This window comes from Dermacentor andersoni, chromosome 7, assembly GCF_023375885.2.
Source record: "Dermacentor andersoni chromosome 7, qqDerAnde1_hic_scaffold, whole genome shotgun sequence".
NCBI classification, from domain to species: Eukaryota; Metazoa; Arthropoda; class Arachnida; order Ixodida; family Ixodidae; genus Dermacentor; species Dermacentor andersoni.
Window position 1 is genome coordinate 130,753,747 of NC_092820.1, and position 18,719 is coordinate 130,772,465.

Consider the following 18,719-nt stretch of genomic DNA (forward strand, 5'->3'; position numbering starts at 1 on the left):
GATATTGCACAGACACATGTGCTTATTTATCTTTTTCGGGTGACCGCTTTTGATCACCGAAAATATCTTATCGCAGAGCGCAGCACGCGCCTGCATGTATCGCAAGTTTCTCGAATGTTATCGACGGTTCTATCCGATCTTAGTTGTCACCGAACCTTCTGTAATCTGACTGCATGTATGCGCGACGCGAATGGTGTAGAACTTTCGGGAAGACACGCGGGCACCAGCGATTACTGTGTGACATTCGGTAACTGATTGATAAAAGCCGATGCGCTTGACGCGCTTATCAGACTTCCAACGGTCGCCGATTGAGTTCACCGTTATCGCTGTGTTTTGTGTAACTTGCTTATGAGGGCCCAAGTTCGCCCAATAAAAAGTTACTTTCGTGACTCACAGTTTTACCGCTGTATTATTCACCGTCACTACTACGTGCGAGTATTGTAAATGGGCGAAAAGCTAAACTTAGCAATGTTGTAGAACATATACAACAGCAGAACGGCGCAAATACGGAAGAATGCCTTGAAATGCGTCACCTGACAATCACGTACAAACACTGTGGCTTCGACACGAAAAGAAGGAAGGACACTGATGTTAAGTTTTTCTTGCAGTATTCTGTGTATCCCATCAAAATTAGGAAAAGTAGTGTTTTGAAAGAATACCACATCGGTTTCAACCAACGCTTTCTTCCACTTCAGTGTCCCTTGAATTGATGTGCCACATCTTTAGCTTTTGCTTTACTGCAGCTAAATCAAACAGCATCTGTTGCCGTGGGCAGGACGAGAGTAAACGAACGGCTCTAGTATGAAGGCGAAAGAAGTAAAGCAAACGCAGAACTTTGTGGAAAGGAGACAAATAAGTATCAAGGTAAGTTGCAGCTCCTTTCAATTAGCGCTCAGTGCGGCCTGGCTTTCTCATCTGCAGCCGGTGCTGCTACGTGACACGTCATTAAATGCTTGCAATTTCCTGAGGGCGAACGCAATCTAGAACGACCTCCTGATGGCGGAGACACCTCGACGCTGGGGTGCTGGTGCGCGCTTCTGATTAACTGCCTCCGTGACTGCCATGCACACCGTCTGCAACAAGCGAATAAACAGTTGCCACTGGGCTGCTTGGAGAAAAAAAAATCTAATCAGGCTCCTGACACAGAATTAGGTCGAAAAAGCAGGTGCTGTCCTTAGTTCCTCTGTTTAATTAAAGCTAACGACAGTGGGCCGAACTCTGTCCCCAGCAGGAAAATGTTGCAGAGCGCACACATTTTTGTGTTTTGCATAGAATAGTGCAGTGTCTATACAACATCAGGAGTTGCGATTCACGTCATTATTGTTAGGAAAGTTTGAGGAAGTTTTCCGCACAAAAACCACATAAAGTTTATATTTCGCGTCTCTATGTTCAAATCTGTAGAAGTTTAATTTTGTACGGCATCTGTTTTTCAATCTAAGCTGCCTTTATCAACACTTTAGAAAAAAAGAAAGTTGGTTTGGTTCTGATGTTTCATTGTTAGATGTCATTTGCCAATACTCTTGTACCCACAATAACGCAATCTGACTATAGTTCAACATTTCCTCTTAGGATATGTTGTTAAAACTTACGATGCGAAATAGGTGGGAAAGCGATGAACATCTGTACTGCTTTAACAGGCCATGACTTTGAATCCATGCCGTTAGTGTTACTGTGTTCATAACTATACATGCAGGTAACGCAAACACAGCAAACGCACCCGATTCTCGCTCCCGTTATCTTGTTCGGTGTTGTGGCCGAGAGAACAATACCTAATCGCCGATGTTGCTAAGCGGCTGTGGCATTGGGCTGTTAAGCTCTAGTTAGCAGGATTAATCCCTGCCGCGGCTACGACATATCGATGTGGCCGAAATGAAAAAAAAAACGCACTTGTGCTTACATTTACATGCATTGTGAAAAACCACAGGTTGTCAAAACTGATCTACTACGGCATGTCTCCTACTGAGCTTGTAGGGTGGGCGCGTAAAACGATAGAATTGCTGTATTAAGATATAAGGAAACAGTTTTTAATGCAGGTCTCTTGGTTGTTTGCGTAGAAACGTTTTACCTATTTCTAACCAATAATTAAAAAGGAATCTAATACACAAAAAAATTGTGTGATATCCAACCTTCGGTAGAGAAGCTTATTGTCAACAGCGCAGTCAAACACTGATCGAATGGAAGGAAGTAGGAACACGCAGATTTCTCACGAAGATGCTCTAGTTTTCATAGTTGCAGACTTTCTAAATCTGCATTACTGCTAGCCTAGCCCGTGCGGTGATGGCAGGACATGGCGGCTACCGGCAGAATCGGCTGCATTCCAGAACCAGCCAGTGCTTGCCTATCGGCTGAAGCAGCACCGTGTAGCAATGGATGTTGCACTTGTAGCAAACAAGAAACGAAAAAAGCGAACGCTTGCAACTGCGTCTGTCTGAACCAGTTTCTGTTTTAGACAGGAATATTTATATATAGATGGTTTGAACACGGCAGTGTTAGACGAGGCTTTACAGACCTCTAAACTAGCAAAGTTTCGTGCGGCAGTATGCGTACTCTGCGAATGATTGTTACCCAATACGAAACAGCATAGTGCAGAACATGAAAAAAGAAACTCATTGCAGTTTAACAACCTAATAAGAAGTGCGGAAGTTCTAATTGCACTAGGCAAGTGCAGTGACTGAGAAAGAGTTTGTATGCAAATGCTCTGTAACGAGGATTCCATTACCTAAATTCTGGTTACGAATTCTTTTCATTTCTTTGTTACGATCCGTTGTTATCGGAGATAATAGGAGTGGATAACGTTCACTGAATGAGCGCAAGAAATGGCGAGACCACAAAAAAAAAAAAAAGAGAAATAGGTTTGGTCAAGTGACAACTGATGAAGCAGTGTCTTATACGTGGCACGCATGGGTTTGATTTCTTTAGAAAACTCATTTTGAGAAAATCTTTGAAAATCACTTTTTTTTCTGGCTCGTGTGCACTGGCGCTAAAGCCTCGAAGAAGCTCTCATGACAAAATGCTTACACATCAACGCTACCAAAAATGCGAGGCTTCTACGAGAAACCTGCCTACGATTCTTCATCAACAGGGAGAAAGTGCGGATAATGGAATATGGACAGGGAAAAAATACATATAAATAGAAAACCCCAGATTCACCTGGAGAACCATACCATACATGGTGTTCAGTATTAGCATTGCTTCCAACACCGGCCCTGCATACACCTGGTGACTCGCATATCGGACACAATTGGTGGGAGTGCGGGAGCATTCCTTCGTGGATCAATATTGCAGGTCGGGCACAAGATAACTCTCGACGGAGCTATATGAGCTGCACACAGAGCGTATTCGTGGATATGAGCCCATGCATAGCTCTTGCTCAGGAAAGAAACATTTCTAATGAACAGCTGCCGCATCTAATTATGAGTGACAGTCAAATAATATGGCGTCGATGTAGTGTCGGATACACCAAGTAGTCAGAGGGTTACTATCGTGATATGAAGAAAAAAAGGTAATAGAGCTAAATTTTCACAAAGCAAGGTAAAGTGTGACATATTGTTAGGATATTGGGTGACTTACAATTTAGTTTCTTGTTAAGTCATCCGCCAAACATGGCTTCGATTACCGCTCTGCCATCACAGCGACTTTGCAAACACGACCGCACATTCAATTCATGAGAATTCACTTGAAGGGCGGATATCCGTGACGCTTAGGAACGCGAGCGCCGCATACGAAAAAAGCGCGTTCAAACTTATACATTCGCCAACTTCAAAACAAGTAAAAATAGCAGGTAAAAATTACGCTAGTGCCTTCATTTATCAGAGCCATATTTTTAAGCTGTTGTGTTTATTTGTCTATGATATCTTACGGCAGTGTTTAATATCACTAACACGTTACAAAATGTAAGTTTCATTATACAAATGAGCTACATAACTTTACTAAACAAGGATATCTATGCGTAAGAAGGTGCTGAATTTTTTTTACAGCACAGTTTTCGTTTTTGATATGCCTCCAGTTAAGCGCTCGAAACAGGGATTGCCTTGTCTGTCCGTCCCGTATGTCAACTGTAACGCTGAAAGTAGCCATCGTCATCAACAGTTACGCACAATCATAATTTGTTTCTGTGTCAGGCCGTCTTTTCATGCGGAGCCTTGTTTTGACCTAAGCGAGAAAAAATAAAACTTCTCCACAACTGTCTCCAATAGGATTTTAACCTCAGCTGGCGACGCAATATGTATTGAGCAGTTGATCGCGCTATCCACACAGTTACCGTTAAACAGCAGTGCTGAGAAATCAGTTGAAAGCTTCTACCCCGCACATTCTAAAAAAAAGTAGTGGCATCTGTGTATGTATATTGAGTGCCAAACCAACCTGTACTGTAGGCAACGAGGGGATCACAGTATGTGCGTTGCATGGAAATTGGTAGTGACAACATCGCGGTTATTGAAAAGAATGTGACCACGTGCAATGCGTCGTTTGGATGCTCATCAAGAAAGCGTCGACGGCACCAAAGAGGCGAGTTAGAAAATGGCGATAATAAGCCTAAATAAGAGCACACACACCTAAATAGAAGATGCGCCGATAATAAAGTTGCTGGTGGAAAAGAACATCGAAGGTACCGACAAAGTGAGTGCTAGCTTCGACGTCACAGCGGCCATGCCAGATAGTTTCACAAGACCTTATAGTATGCACAGGTGCTAATCGCACCATCTGGCAGTGTTGCAAATCGACCTAAAAAAGTAAGATCGTTGAAATTGTGCCGTATGCGGCCCTGCTTCTTTTCGCTGGTAACATGAGGCGTGGTGTAAGATTTCATCTGAACGTCTATTGGAATGTCACTTCATGACGAATCACCGAACCTAAAAGTATGGCACTTTTAACACAGTAGCCTCCTCCTTCTGCAATTCTAAAACGGTCATGTACCTTGCATAGAGTACGCAAAAAAGAACCACGGCGGTCGAAGCTAGTCCTGATTGCACCACTATGGCATGCCTCATAATTGTATGATAGCTTTACAAAAAATTAAAAAAAAACGTCATAATTGTTTTGTTTTGTTTTCGACGTGGTCGTGAGAATCGGAATAAGAATCGGTTTTATTCAAGACAAAAATGGGGATAATTACATGATAAGTATATACAGAAGGAGGTCCCGTAGTTAGAAACTCAAATGGGACCTCCTGCGCATGATGACTTGAATTAATAAAACAAGAATGGCAACATGTGAAATTTCCGATAGTAAAGGTTTTAGGAGACGAGGCATAAATGAACAGAAAAGCAGCAGATGAATGTATTAAGTAATGACAAGGCTCTGGATTAGACAGCAAAAGGCGAAACTACAAAAAGTAGCTTAAGAAAAAAAAGAAGTAGAAAATGCGACAGACATATAGAGAAACAAAGTGAAAGTTAAAAATACACCACATAGTACGCTCAAATGGGAAAGTCGGAGGAAGCTAAAAGAAAATACTTAAGTTCTGTACGAAACCTACAAGCTTTGAACAATTTTAAAGGGAACGGTAATGTGTTCCACAGAGATGAAGCTTAAAGTGTAATGACTGCTTACCATAGTTGGTGCAACCGAGGGGTAAAATGAAGTTCATATTTCCTGCAAATCTAGTATTATCTACATTAGCAAGAGATGTCTTTGGTATGATGGTCACTGGAATATCATTGTTTAATGCATTAAAAATAAATATGGTCAGGTTATATTTAACAAGAGCAGTCACATTCAAAATATTATGCAAATGTACCAGCTGATTAGCGCTAATGATACGAAGTGAAAATGTTATTAGTCGAATAGCTCGATTCTGAATGCCCTGCAACGAGGTTAGGTGGCTGTTATAAGTGTTTCCCCATGATTCAACGGTATAGTTAATATGAGGAGGAAGAAAACCATAATAAACCGACTTGAGAGTTTAAAATGAGAAATATGGCCGTGCTTTGATTAAAACGTGTATTCCGTATGCCATATTCTTTTTCACGTTAGCAATGTGAAGCTGAAATTTAAGATGACGGTCAAATTCCACACCTAAATAGGTGCAATGATCAACTGCAGTGATTAAGTGATTGTTGGTGGAAATAGATTGAAGGAGCTCAGGCGATCGCTGATGTAAGGCAAAGTAGACGAAATTGGTCTTATTATGGTTAATCTGCAGCTTGTTGACACGATGTGGAAATTTTCACGAGATCTTCATTTACCTTACGTGTTAGCGTTGATATACAATTGTTAGAACTAAATATGGTAGTATCATCAGTGTAAAGAATACACTTCGATAAGGAGAGGCAACTAGGCTGATCATTAATATAAATTAGGAAAAGTAGATACCTAATATGGACCCCTGTGGTACACCCATGTTCGTAGTGGCTTCTTTAGAGTAGTACCCAGAAATGTTAACGACTTGTTTTCTACCTTGTAAGTAACTGCGGATTAGAAGTAGACGCGGAACAGTTATTCCGATGGCCACAAGTTTAGCACGATGAATTGTGTGAGTTAAGTGTGTTGAAGGCCTTGGATAGTTCAACGAATATCGAGGCGGCAAATTTACCATCATCAAACGCGTTTTTTAAGATAATCAGTAAGATAAATAGGAGCTAGATTAGTTGAAAAGTCAGAATGAAAGCCAAACTGATAAGGGGAAAGAATACTGAATTTGTCTACATATTTTGTTAGACACTTTTCGATAATTTTTTCAATACCTTATTAAAAATGGAAGAGCACAAATGGGCCTATAATTCTGCGTAAACGTGCGATCAGCTTTTTTGAATACGGGAATGGCTCGACCGTGTTTAAGTTCAAGTGGAAAAACATCGGTTTTAAAACTCAACGTCGTCAGGGCGTTGTAGTCGAACGGTGACAGTTATCCCTGCCGTCATAATCTTTTTGTCGTCGTCGGTCTATATCCATAGTGCCATCGTCATCACGGCATCTTCCATATAACATCAGCATTTCTTCGTTGTCATGGCTGGTATTCGCACGTTCGAACGCCCCAAGCTTATGTTGAGGGAGGCGTTTCGCTGCGAAAATGTGTACAGCGTGGTCCTTGAATACCTTGAAATGGTCGATTGACAAAAAACAGAGTTGTTTGCTAACACCAGTGAAATCATCGTTAAGATCGACTGCCGCATCGTGTAAAATTCAAGTTTTTATTCTGCTTTGATAGTTCTTTTAAGTGCACATTTAATAAAATTTTTCTCAGGAAAGGGGATGGTTGTCAACAGTTGTCTATTTTAATTATTATTAACTAAGCAAAGAGAAGTTGCTTCTCAATTATTTAGCATGGATCGCCACTGTTTAATAAAGAAAAAGAGAACGCGCGTTTCACTTATATGTAACTGTAACCACAGATTTTCGTCAATCACACCCCAAACACCTCATTTGTAAAACTCAGAAGTAAAATTGGAGCAGCGTGAAGAATACGAGTCTATAATAAAAATCGGCACAATATAAACTGTTTCAGGATACGCAAGTAGTGCGAAGCGTAATATATTAGAGCATCAGCGCCCAAGTTAAAGTGATTTCGGTTTTTGCATATATAAAAGTATTAGCCTTTAGAATGTTATAGCAGGCTCGTTTTTTTAAATATATTCTTTTATGGTGACATTCGAACTGAGTATTTATCTTTCTGGCGCTACTTCTTGCTGTGAGCCTACCGAAGGCAATGTGACAAAGAACATTGTTCCCCCATATCAAAGAACTTCGAATCTACTTGTCCAGTCGTCCTAAAAAGAAAAAAAAAACGAACATTGCTTCTCCATTTTAAATCAGCGTTCTCCATCGTGGTGAGCACCAATTATCCGTCTAATGAATCTTCCTAATCTCGCAAATCTCCGCGGGACACATTTGGTTAATGACTGCTTTTTAGGACTAAGTGATTGAGCCGAAAGGAGAAAGCTTCTGCGCAAAGTATTCAAAATTCTGAGTAATACTCGTGGACCTTTTTTTTAACCTTTCATCTTCATGCTGCCGCTAAACAGCAGTCTACAACTTTATGATGGAAATGATATGGCCTAATTCTCGAGTGCGTTATCAAGCATGGAGGAGAGCTCCAGATACCTGGATTTATTTGGGATCCCCTGACCCACGAGAAATATGTCATGCCCAACCGGCAAGGCTTCGGAAAGCGAACAATCGAAATATGAAATGAGAAATTTCAGATGCAAGTTTTAGAGCACACATTGCTTCAGAAGCTTTGAAAAGGTAAACAAGCTGCAATATTGAATTATGAGTTGTTTGATTGTTTCTTTGAGCCTCCGTTAGCCTTTCATTTGAGCAGACTGCATTAGCTAGCTGAAAGAAATTATGAAAGTTACCATCACTGGGGGAAGAGCACAATCGCTTATGAGGGACACTATAGTAGGTGACTTTGAAATAATTTTTAGCAGCTATTGTTCTATACCGAGGGCCCATGAGCGTTTGACAATGGCGCCACTTCAAAATGAGGCTGCAGCGGCCAGGTATTGACTGGCTTCCCATCTGTGCGCGGTTATTAAAATTAAAAACAGACGTAAAACCCACAACCTAGTCCTCGACCGTACAAAGCCATCACCACTAAGGCACCGCACAGGGGAAAGACCAGTTAAACCATGGCATCAGTCACTCTTGAACAAAGAACTCATTTCGTATCGCATGCAGTATTATTTGAACACTTTGCTGTTCGTCGCGGGGAAAGTGTACCTATACGATACCTTATGCGGGTGTCGAAATGTACAAGAGTGCCTATACGATACCTGATGCGGGTGTCGAAATGTACAAGATAAGTCTGCGATGTTTCATGCCACATCAAAGCTTATCCAAGAGCTCTAGTGGCTACTATGTGTTTACCTCAACAGTGGACGACCCTGTATATAAATATCGTGCACTTTTCGCGCGTTATCAAGCACTCAAGTACGTTCCTCTCTAAAACGAACTGAATTCTAAAGCGTGTGTTGTGTCGGTATGAAAGAAAGTAATGCTAGTTGGCGGTACTCATAAACATCATTTTCTAATCGCGTATTCACCACGTTTTCATAAACATCGAGCGGCATAACTTAATTTTTTTTTTCGCTACACACGTACAAAAAAAGGCCACAGCAGTGGTTGTGCCTTTCGAATACCTGCATTCACTTTTGCGCGTTGAAAGCGTTCTGCAACACACACGCGTGAACGCGAAGTGGTTTTGCTACAACGAAGTGATTTTGTTAACTATTTCGATATTGCTTCTTTAAAAGGAGAAAAGTGAGCAATCATTTTTCTAGAAACGTAAAAACTGTAGCCCAAGAAAAACGAACACTTTTAGACGGGAAGGTGCAGTGTCTGGAAAGTTATTAGAATACACAAGGCGTAAGACTGGCTTTATGGAAACATGCGACACTGTTCTGGGATGATTCTCAACATGAACATTTGGCAGAAGATTACAGATGCTTGCCCGGTTTTAATAAAAATGATAATAATATAGTCTATATCATCATAAGCCTGCATATACGCCAGTCTTAAGAAGCCACAATTATACCTAAAGGAAAGCATCCTGCAGCTTGCACTCCAGTGTGTAGGTAATCTATATTTGTCTATTGTGGAACTACGACAAAGGAAAATGGAAGGCGAAGATAGAAAGTAGGGTAAACATTTAAAAATGAGGGATTGTGCTAGCAATGCTTCCATCTTACGACAATGCTGCTTCTGCAGTCCGTGCCAGGATGCCCTAAGGTATCGCTCCAGTAAAGAAAGTGGACCAATCTTCGTAATGATTTTCTTTCTTGGGAAATCACTGCAGGCTCTTTCTCTGAGAACACAATTTGCGATGAATACCTCCGTTTGTCGTGCGAAGCATGTGGGATCTATAACAAAGAAAGCTATTTAATACACACACTGCGTTGAAGGCGTTTCTTTCATTTTCATTCGGTTCACTACCTTATTCTGGCGCTGCTTTTGTGTCGACATGTTCAAGACTTCATTGTTCACAAATCCTGCAGCTGCAGGAATAGTGCAACAACATGAGCAAGCGTGATAAGTTGGTGGCAAGTGCGACCAGCCCGGCGTCTCTATAGCAGAACCGAAACGGTTGAAACATGAGGTGACTAGTGCCAAAGAAGTGCACGAATACCATTGCACACGTAATTCTATAGCACGCTGCGTGTTCAAGCAGCGAGAGCTTGGGGATTGGCTTCATGCATATCGCAATGTCTCCTCATTTTAAATGAATAAGAAAGAAAATTACCTAAACGTGCGTTGGAACAGCCCAAGCAACATTTTTATACCATTTGGAAGAACTTATCAGCACGTGGCACCGCCTCCAAGCTAACGTTGTGTAGATATCAATTGATAGTTCCCATGTGACCACGATGAGCAAATTCACTCCTTCCACTGAATTATTGAGATATATGCTTAAAATATATCGCGACCCTCAAGCAATTTCCTGCACCTGCCATGGACAGCGGATGGTGAGACTTTTCAATAGATACAAAATGCAACACAAAGCGGTTGTTAAGGTAACGTGTCGATGTATGATGCTGTAATATGTACAACTGCAGGACTAGGGTCTCACCCAGAGATTTGCAATTTTACTATTTCTTGCACCGGCTGACATCATACTATGCCATAATTTTATCACATGACTGCCTTAGCGCTGCACGTACTCCATACACTCTAACAACTGAGTGTAGGAGAAGCTTGAACGTGACTCCTTCCTATGCTTGTCGCAGACGCGACCTTTTTATAGTACCTGCACTACATCAAGTGTAATGCAAGTGCACTCCACCACTTCCCGAGAAAGTAGTTGCAGCAGTATAATTCAACACTACTCTGTGGAAGGGAAGCAGCTCCCGTACTGCTGTTTCTTCTACTACATGAGGGTAGTGCAACTGCATTAGTGAAGCTTCACTCGGTCGCTGTTATTTCAGATACGGTACAATTGTAAACCCACTTTGTAGCGGCTGCTTGACGAAGTTTCGTACGTGCTTCTAAATTATATGTGTTGTCCCGAAAATGCAAGTGCAAGTAGGTCCAAATTTAAACAAATGTATTCATGCCTACGTATGTGGCAGCGCCTGTTCCAGGATCCCCAGCGCAGTGTGCCTTCCAGGTGCCTTTCAGGCTTTTGGCTTACATACAATGCAATGTGGAACGTGCAATGAGCACTGCTATCATACGTAGAAATTAATAAAATTCTTCACAATCGGTCATATCTACACTTTCGACATGCGAAGCAGGCTCTCACTGATTATTTCTTTAAAAACAGGGCAGAAATTACCCCAGAAATGCTGCTTCTAAGGCTGTAAAAAAACCTTAAGTGTTTGTGAAAGCAGTGAAAATACGATGTGTCAAAGCAACAAAAATATATGATGAAAGACTTACGCACTTTACTGAACTCGGGCAAAATTATAGAAATGCGCTAACGAGCAAACGAATCTTTATGAAGATAAGAAAAACTACTGCGTTCAGGATACAGCTGAAACTGAAACCATTGTAGGCACAAAAATATTACTTGCAAGCCTGACACAGATTGCCGGTTCTGAAATTAAGATAGACTGGATTCAGATGACAGGCTAAGTAGGCGCTCGAATAAACAGTCACATATCAGAGTTTACACCGTTTTAGTAGTCTTAATATAAAACTTTACTCCTCCGAGTCTATTTGAATAAGAAGTCTGACACGTGTACACGCTGTTGTCAAATTCATTGATATTATCGTTTGTACTGCGCATGTGTGAATTGTTGTACTCAGTGGCAAGGGGACTGCTATAAGGAAATTTTCGTGCATCAAGGACTCAGATGTGCTTGCCGCGCTATAGGAATGGTGCGCGCCTGAGTTCGAAGGCGATGACGATGAAGTGCAGGTTGGACGACATTCTTTGGCAGGCGTGGGGAACTGCAATTGATGTGGCGAAGAATCGGCCTATCTTTGCCAAAAATCAATCCGACAAAGTGACCATCATGTAGATGGAGGTCATTCAGGAGAAATTAAGAACTATACGTATCCGGAGCGCAGAGCAATGCTTTCAAGCCTTTCACGCACAATAACCACTATTTGATTACCATCGTGCAAATTTTCAAGAAGTTAACGTGGTATTCACCTGAGAATAATTTGCAATGTTGAAATATTTTGTAGTCTTCTATCAATGTTCTTTTTCGTGGGGCCGTACAGGACGGTTAATCAGATTTATAGCCGCTTTACACGTTCTACTGAGTACAATGCCTTGAAAGTGGTGAGCGTGATAAGAAGCATAGCAATAATTTATTTACAAAAGATTTCCAGCCTATTTGCACTAGAAAAACAAGGAATTAAGCGCGACTTTTACGCATGATATAGCAGAAGCTTATTATTTGTACTTTTCTTTAAAAAGATCGCACTCATACATGACGGACCAATTTACAACGTTTGCTTAGTTGATATCTCTATTTTATATAGGGTCGACCATGGACTCGCATCTCTAAGAACACCTTCCATTATCCCCATCGTTAACATTGCTCGTTTCGTACGAGTGTCATGGTGTTCTATCTCACGTTCCTGCAACAGTAATATCTTTTGTACATTGCAAGGCATTCCTGCTATTTTTGAACAAGAAGTGTTATGGAAGGTTTTGCCGCAGATCAAAATGAATTCGGGCGCATTCACGCAAGGTATGCAACCTTGAGATTCAGAGAAAATGTTTTGTATGAAATGTCAAAAATAACTCTGAAGTGCTGGTAAATTTACGTCACATTTCCTCGTGCAATAATCGACATGCATTTTGGTAAATAGTCTACTTGTGATTTAGAGCAGCTGCGTAGATTAAACACATCTCTCCTGGCGTTAATGCGGAAAATATCCTATTGAAAAGATTTCGACCATATTTCATGGATTCGTCTTTTACGCACACAACAAAATAAGTTGCTGTACATGCTTAATTACAGATACCAGTACGCATGTCTCGCTCTGGGCATGACTACTGGCCGGGCCTCGCACAATACATGTAGTACCACACGACCGACGAAGACGCCATAGAGCCTCTGAAATTGCATTTCCTAGTGTATCTATTGGGCTCCTTGCTAAGTTGCACTGTTCATGCACTATAATGCTTGATGCAACCTGGGCTATAACCGTTATTGCAGAAAATGTTGGAGTGGTCTGCGCAGCCGGCCTTCCAGATCTCTTTTGGGTACGTTGAGAATGACATTATGACCTAATACTCTAATACGAGTGAGCCTACGGAATACCGAACATGGCCGCAAGTTATCCTTCGGGCGGGACTTAACATAGTTCCCCTCTTCTTGCTAATCATTTTTTTTTCTAATTTAGCTGCCTGAACCCATAGAAACCACGCACGTAGGAATCAGAGCATAGGTTAGTCGATGATGAAGACGACGCAGAGTGGACGTTCTGTATTATGTCCTGCAGGCAATCCGCAAACGGCTGGACTCTTCCAGGATTCAGGAGCTGTCGTTAATCACGGAAGCACATTTGTTTGTGAAAAATTAATGCTAACAGTATTTCTACGTTGAGTCAGGCAGCGCTAAATAACGCAGACTGAAGGTAAGAAAACACAGACGCGGCGTGACGCCCCCGTCTATGTTATTTCCCGATGCGTAAGTCAAGGATGCAACGCCAACTCGCCCAGCGAACGACCCATCTGAACTGTTTGTACGGTTGTGCAAAGCGGTGCAAAGCGGCGTAGTACTGATAACCTTGAGAGCGCCTCAAGAGCGTGCGAATATTTGTTCAATATCTTCCGGTTTACTTTTACTTCCGGAAGATAGAGCTGTGGCTTAGCCTTTACATGACCAACGAAAGCACGGAGAAACTAACGAGAGCAATGGCCCAATTTCCTAGCTCGACCAGAAGTGTTTTTCTCATCATCGTCGTCATCATCATTATTACTACTATAAGCTTATTTTATGTTCACTGCAAGACAAAGGCCTGTCCACGGGATCTCCAATTCCCATTGTCTTGCGCCTGCAAATTTCCTCATTTCATAACCCCAACGAATTTTCTCCCATCCTCGATTACTTTTCCCAATTGGCTCTCACTCTGTATTTCTAATGGTTCACTAGTTATCTGGCCTGACCAGCACCATTTTGTTCTCGTAAAGTCAACTAGAATATCGACTTTCTCGTGTTTGTCCTCTCACCCACGCTACTCTTTTCCTGTCTGTTAACGTTACACCAAACATTTTTCGTTCTATCGCTCTTTGCGCTATCATTAACTTGCTTTCGTGCTTCTTTGGTAACTTACACGTTTTCTCCCCTCTATGTTAGCTTAGGTAGAATGCAATCACTGTACGCTTTTCTCTTCAACGACAGTGGTAAGCTTCCAGTCAGCATCTTTTAATGCCTGCCGTAGGCAATCTAAGCAATTTTTTATTCTTCTGTTTATTTTTTCCTTCTCATGACCATGGTGCTTGGTGAGTAACTGACCTATATAAATTTACTTCTGCACAGAATCTAGATGTTGTCCTACAATCTCGAATGCTTGTTTCCTTGCCAAGCTATTGAATATTACGTTTGTCTTCTGCGTATTATTCTTCAACCGTAGTTAAACCTTGCCTGTTAAGGTCCTCAACGATTTCTTGCAATTTATCCACCGGGTTGCTGAACTGAAAAATTTGATGTGCTTACTTAATGTTGTTGATGTTTTGGCCGTTGATCAGCACTCCTACGACTTCGCAGTCTGAGTGAATGTACACTTCTTCTAAGGTTTGGATATAAGATGACTGACTACTAGCTAGACTTCCGTACGGCAACCGTACTGTCCGCCGAGCTGTCGAGGTAGGTGTGGATTGGCAGTGCTGAAATTCCGGAGTCTTATTTTCGGTCATACTGAAGGAACAGTGCTTGCCGTAAAATTTTACACCAGTTGGACTATAAGTGTTGAAATCATTGTTCTTCGCTTGCGCCTTGATTTGGCCTACGCTAAGCAATTTATTCTTGTTATCCTTCTTGCAAACTCCGCGTCCTGCACGTGTGTATAGGAGGACGAGGACGCCTCCCAACGTGTTCTTTGTTTTCCGCCGAAGCGGGGTGATCATTTTTAAATTTTCAGAATTTTTAAAGATCACCGGTTGTAGATTCTGGTCCTTGCGTTCAATCGCGAAAGTAACTGAAACGCCTATGTACTTCGTCCCGCACATTGGGAAACGAGATATCGAAACTGGTGCCATCCTGAAGATTCATTTCAAGTGGATACTTCTTGCAAGTTCACCGGCTATCATTCGCAAAGTGCAATATGCGCCCTAAGATAATTCATTTATAGATTACTTATTGATTTTTACGTAATTCGTTCAACGTGAATCTTTAGTTCTCGTGTTCGTCATGCCCGCCTCTTTGAATAGCCCAATTCGAGAACAAGAACCATGCTATCGGCCGCAGGTGATTGGCGAAAACGTTGGGAAACTCAATGATAAACCCCCCGAGTATCTAGTAATGGCCACAAGGACACTATGTATATAAAAACATAGGGCCCTAGGAAATCATTAATTGTAACTTGTGTCGATCCTTTAACCACGGGCAGTTACCGTTCCTTAAACACCCCTGAAAATGCCGGTGAGGAGTTCTTCAATATTCAGATCAACGCAGAAATTACAAGGTATGATTTTTCGTGCGCGTTCGCGTTCATTGTTCATGTTTCCTCTTTTTTCTTTTTTGTATGATAAGTGTTTAAGGTTTTTCTTTGCTAAATTGCAATCTTTTTTAGGATTATTTGATTTTTTATCCCTTAGTAAGATTTATTGATACTCCTAAGAAAACTTTTATTTAGCTTATAGCTTCCAGCCTGTGCAGTTGCCCCATTAAGGTGTTATTTTGAAACGCACTTTTCGACGCACTTGCTCAAATTCTTCACGTCTTGTTTTACATTCCTCGTTGGCTCTTTCACAGAAGCCAGTTTGAACGAGATAATCTGGATGAGAAATTGGGCAACTTTACAAGGTTTCAAATACCCTGTGTACACTTTGGTCATTGTTGGCTGTATGCACTTTTTACGGTAGCATCAGGACTAGAGGCACACTATCAATATTTTCTGAGTGGTGCTGGTGATGACAAGTACAATGCAAGAAGCTGCCTGAGAGCTTGAGGTAAATCGTACGTCGCGTGAAATTTGAGGTGCAACACAGTGGCTGTGGTTGAAGGGGTCGCAATAATTCATGCCGGCACCGGTATGCGAAAAATTGGAGAAGACTGTTCCGATTACTGGTAGTTATAAAACTAATTTGTTGCGATCCCTACATTTTTATTTGAAACAAGGTTATAAAGGCAGCCTGAAATAAAGTGCGTCATTTGCGTCGCCATGCAGAGTGTAAGACGAAAAGGTGGTTTTGTTGCCGGCACCTCTGCTGGTGGTCTAAGAATGTTTTCCTATTGTACAAAAAAATTGTAACTGCAAGATTTTTTTTTTCTTGCAATTGCAATTACAAGAAACAAAACGCGGATACATTTATTTGTTTGATCTTTATTTTGTTTATGCCCTGTCTGACAACGTATCACGTGTAGTGGGATACGTAAGATGGCTGTTGTGGCTGGATGCTCGAATGAATGTCGCACTTATGAGGTCGTACGATTCTTTTTTTCTTCCGTGTAGAGATATGTACTAACTCGCGTTTCTCTAAGAACTATTAGTGGCATTCAATTGCCCATATTTCAAGAGCATGAATAAAGCTTGTATGCCTAAATTAAATTGCTAAATAAAATATTTTCACCGTCTGGCTCTAGCAAAAAGTGCATTCATTACTTTACCTACAGCAAATGCGAGAAATGCATACTTACGACGGAAATATCTTATAAAACTCTCTCATTATTTCTGTTTCACCAGATTCTTACAACTTTCCGACACGAAGAGCCTCCCCCATTCTGGTGAAGAAAATCATGTCCTCTGAGCAGCACGTAATGCCACTAACGACCAACTTCAAAGCTACTTGGTTTGAGTCGGAACAGTAGGCATTGCTAACTCTCGTGAAATATCAGGTGCTTTGATCATACATCGCGTCTGGCACTAACAGCATTGATCCTTTCCAAAGCACGCACCTGAACTCGACTACACGTGCGAAACAAAGTACCAAGCGTTCGAAGAAGCCTGTGCAATAAAGCGACGTTTGCTACATCCTAGGAAGGGGTATCCATCCCGCTTTGGGAAAGCGTGCATCCTAGCCCACAGTCGCACAGCACCTGCGTGCTCGCCCACACCGTTGGAGAACACGGGAATCACTCGGAGATTCCCCGGAGAAAAATACTTAGGTAGATTGACCTTTATTCAAGCGGCCGCTCCCTATTCGCAGCTTATCCGTCAAAGGAACATCTCTCTTCAACTCACCGGTGGCCCAATACAAATCCTACGGGATATCGACCTGCGCCACACTAATGCACAGGAAACGTGCAGGCTCCGTTAAGGGGTTAAAGCTATACCCGCAGTAAGTTTCTCATTGAGAACAGAAGTAAAAAAAAAGAGCAACATCCATCCAAAGGATTTCCCGACGGCCGGCGCGCCGGTCGGTAGTGACAGGTACTTTGTCCTCTCTTCAAGACGACGGCCTCTGATGAAACCTGGAGCTATTACCCTCAACGAGATGTTAGGTCACGCCATGCACTTAGGGCACTTTCCGACAGGCAGCCCGGTAAGACGGCACAACCGGTACTCTTCTGGGGAACGTTATTGAACTTTCACTTCTTCTTTTGCCAAGCAGATTTCCCACAGGTGAGCCGTCAGTGGCTTTGGCAAAGGAGTTATATATAACATTTGGCCACTCAAATAAAAGCATTGAAGACCGCACTGCCTGTCTAAACTGTAAAGACCTGTATTGGTTGTAATCCCTTATGTGCACCTAATTTCGCATTGTTTAAAGGAAGTTGCAGGGCAATATGGCTCTGATGTTTTTTTTTTTTTTTTTTGATGGCAGGAAAGTGGGTTGTCTATGCGCTGCGATTGATATCCGTGCTAGCATTGGTGCAGGAGCACTGTACTTTCACTGTCAAGCATGTTAATAAGTGAGTGAGTGCGTGAGTGAGTGAGTGAAGTAACTTTATTTCGGTCCAGCGAAGACGCAGCGGAGACCCCGCGCCACCCGGCTAGTCCCACGTAGGAACCGCCAAGCCGAGCTTGACGGCTCGATCGCGAGCCCTCTGGACGGCCAGGGTTTGGTCGTTGAGTTCGGGGCTGCCCAAGAGCGCAGCCCACCTATCCTCGCTGAAGGAGGAGCCGATGGCTTGACACTCCCACAACACATGGTCCAATGTTGCCCTTAGTCCACAGGCAGGGCAGTCCGCACTGGGATATCTTTCATGGTATATGGCATGAAAAACCGCGAGGTTAGGGTACGCACGGGCTTATGAAAGTCGAAGGGTAAGCGCCCGCGCCCTGCGTATACTGTTTTTTTAGGAGTGGTGTATAAGATACCTTGCACGTGTGAAAACGTCTACATCGGACCCGCTGACCGGTGTTTAAATATCAGGCTACGTGGTCATTACAGTTCCATAAAAGGAGTAGTGTCGTTGCATTTTTCTAGTCATTGTCCTGATTGCAGCAGCGCGCCTTCTTTTGAGGATACCTCTACCATTGTGAAATATCAAGGTCAATGGAAACGTGAGATTGCTGAGGCATACGACATAACTAAAAACAAGAACGTTTGTATAAGTCAGCCGGCAGTTTCCCTGGCAAATGAAGAGGTCTTGTTCACTGATCACTTGTCAGTGTATAATGGCTTGTTGCATGTAATCCCTATGACTTTTGTGATTAGTGGGTATATTATTCGTTTTGTCAAATCAAACCTTTCAGTTGTTAGACCAGCACTTGTT

The 18,719-nt window shown here is 42.1% G+C and overlaps 1 protein-coding gene across 3 annotated transcripts in view; it reads left to right on the top strand.

Annotated features, from left to right (window-relative positions):
- Nucleotides 1-18,719, top strand: part of LOC126534530 (sulfotransferase ssu-1-like) — a 283,346-nt gene that overhangs the window by 163,924 nt on the left and 100,703 nt on the right. The window lies entirely within an intron of this gene.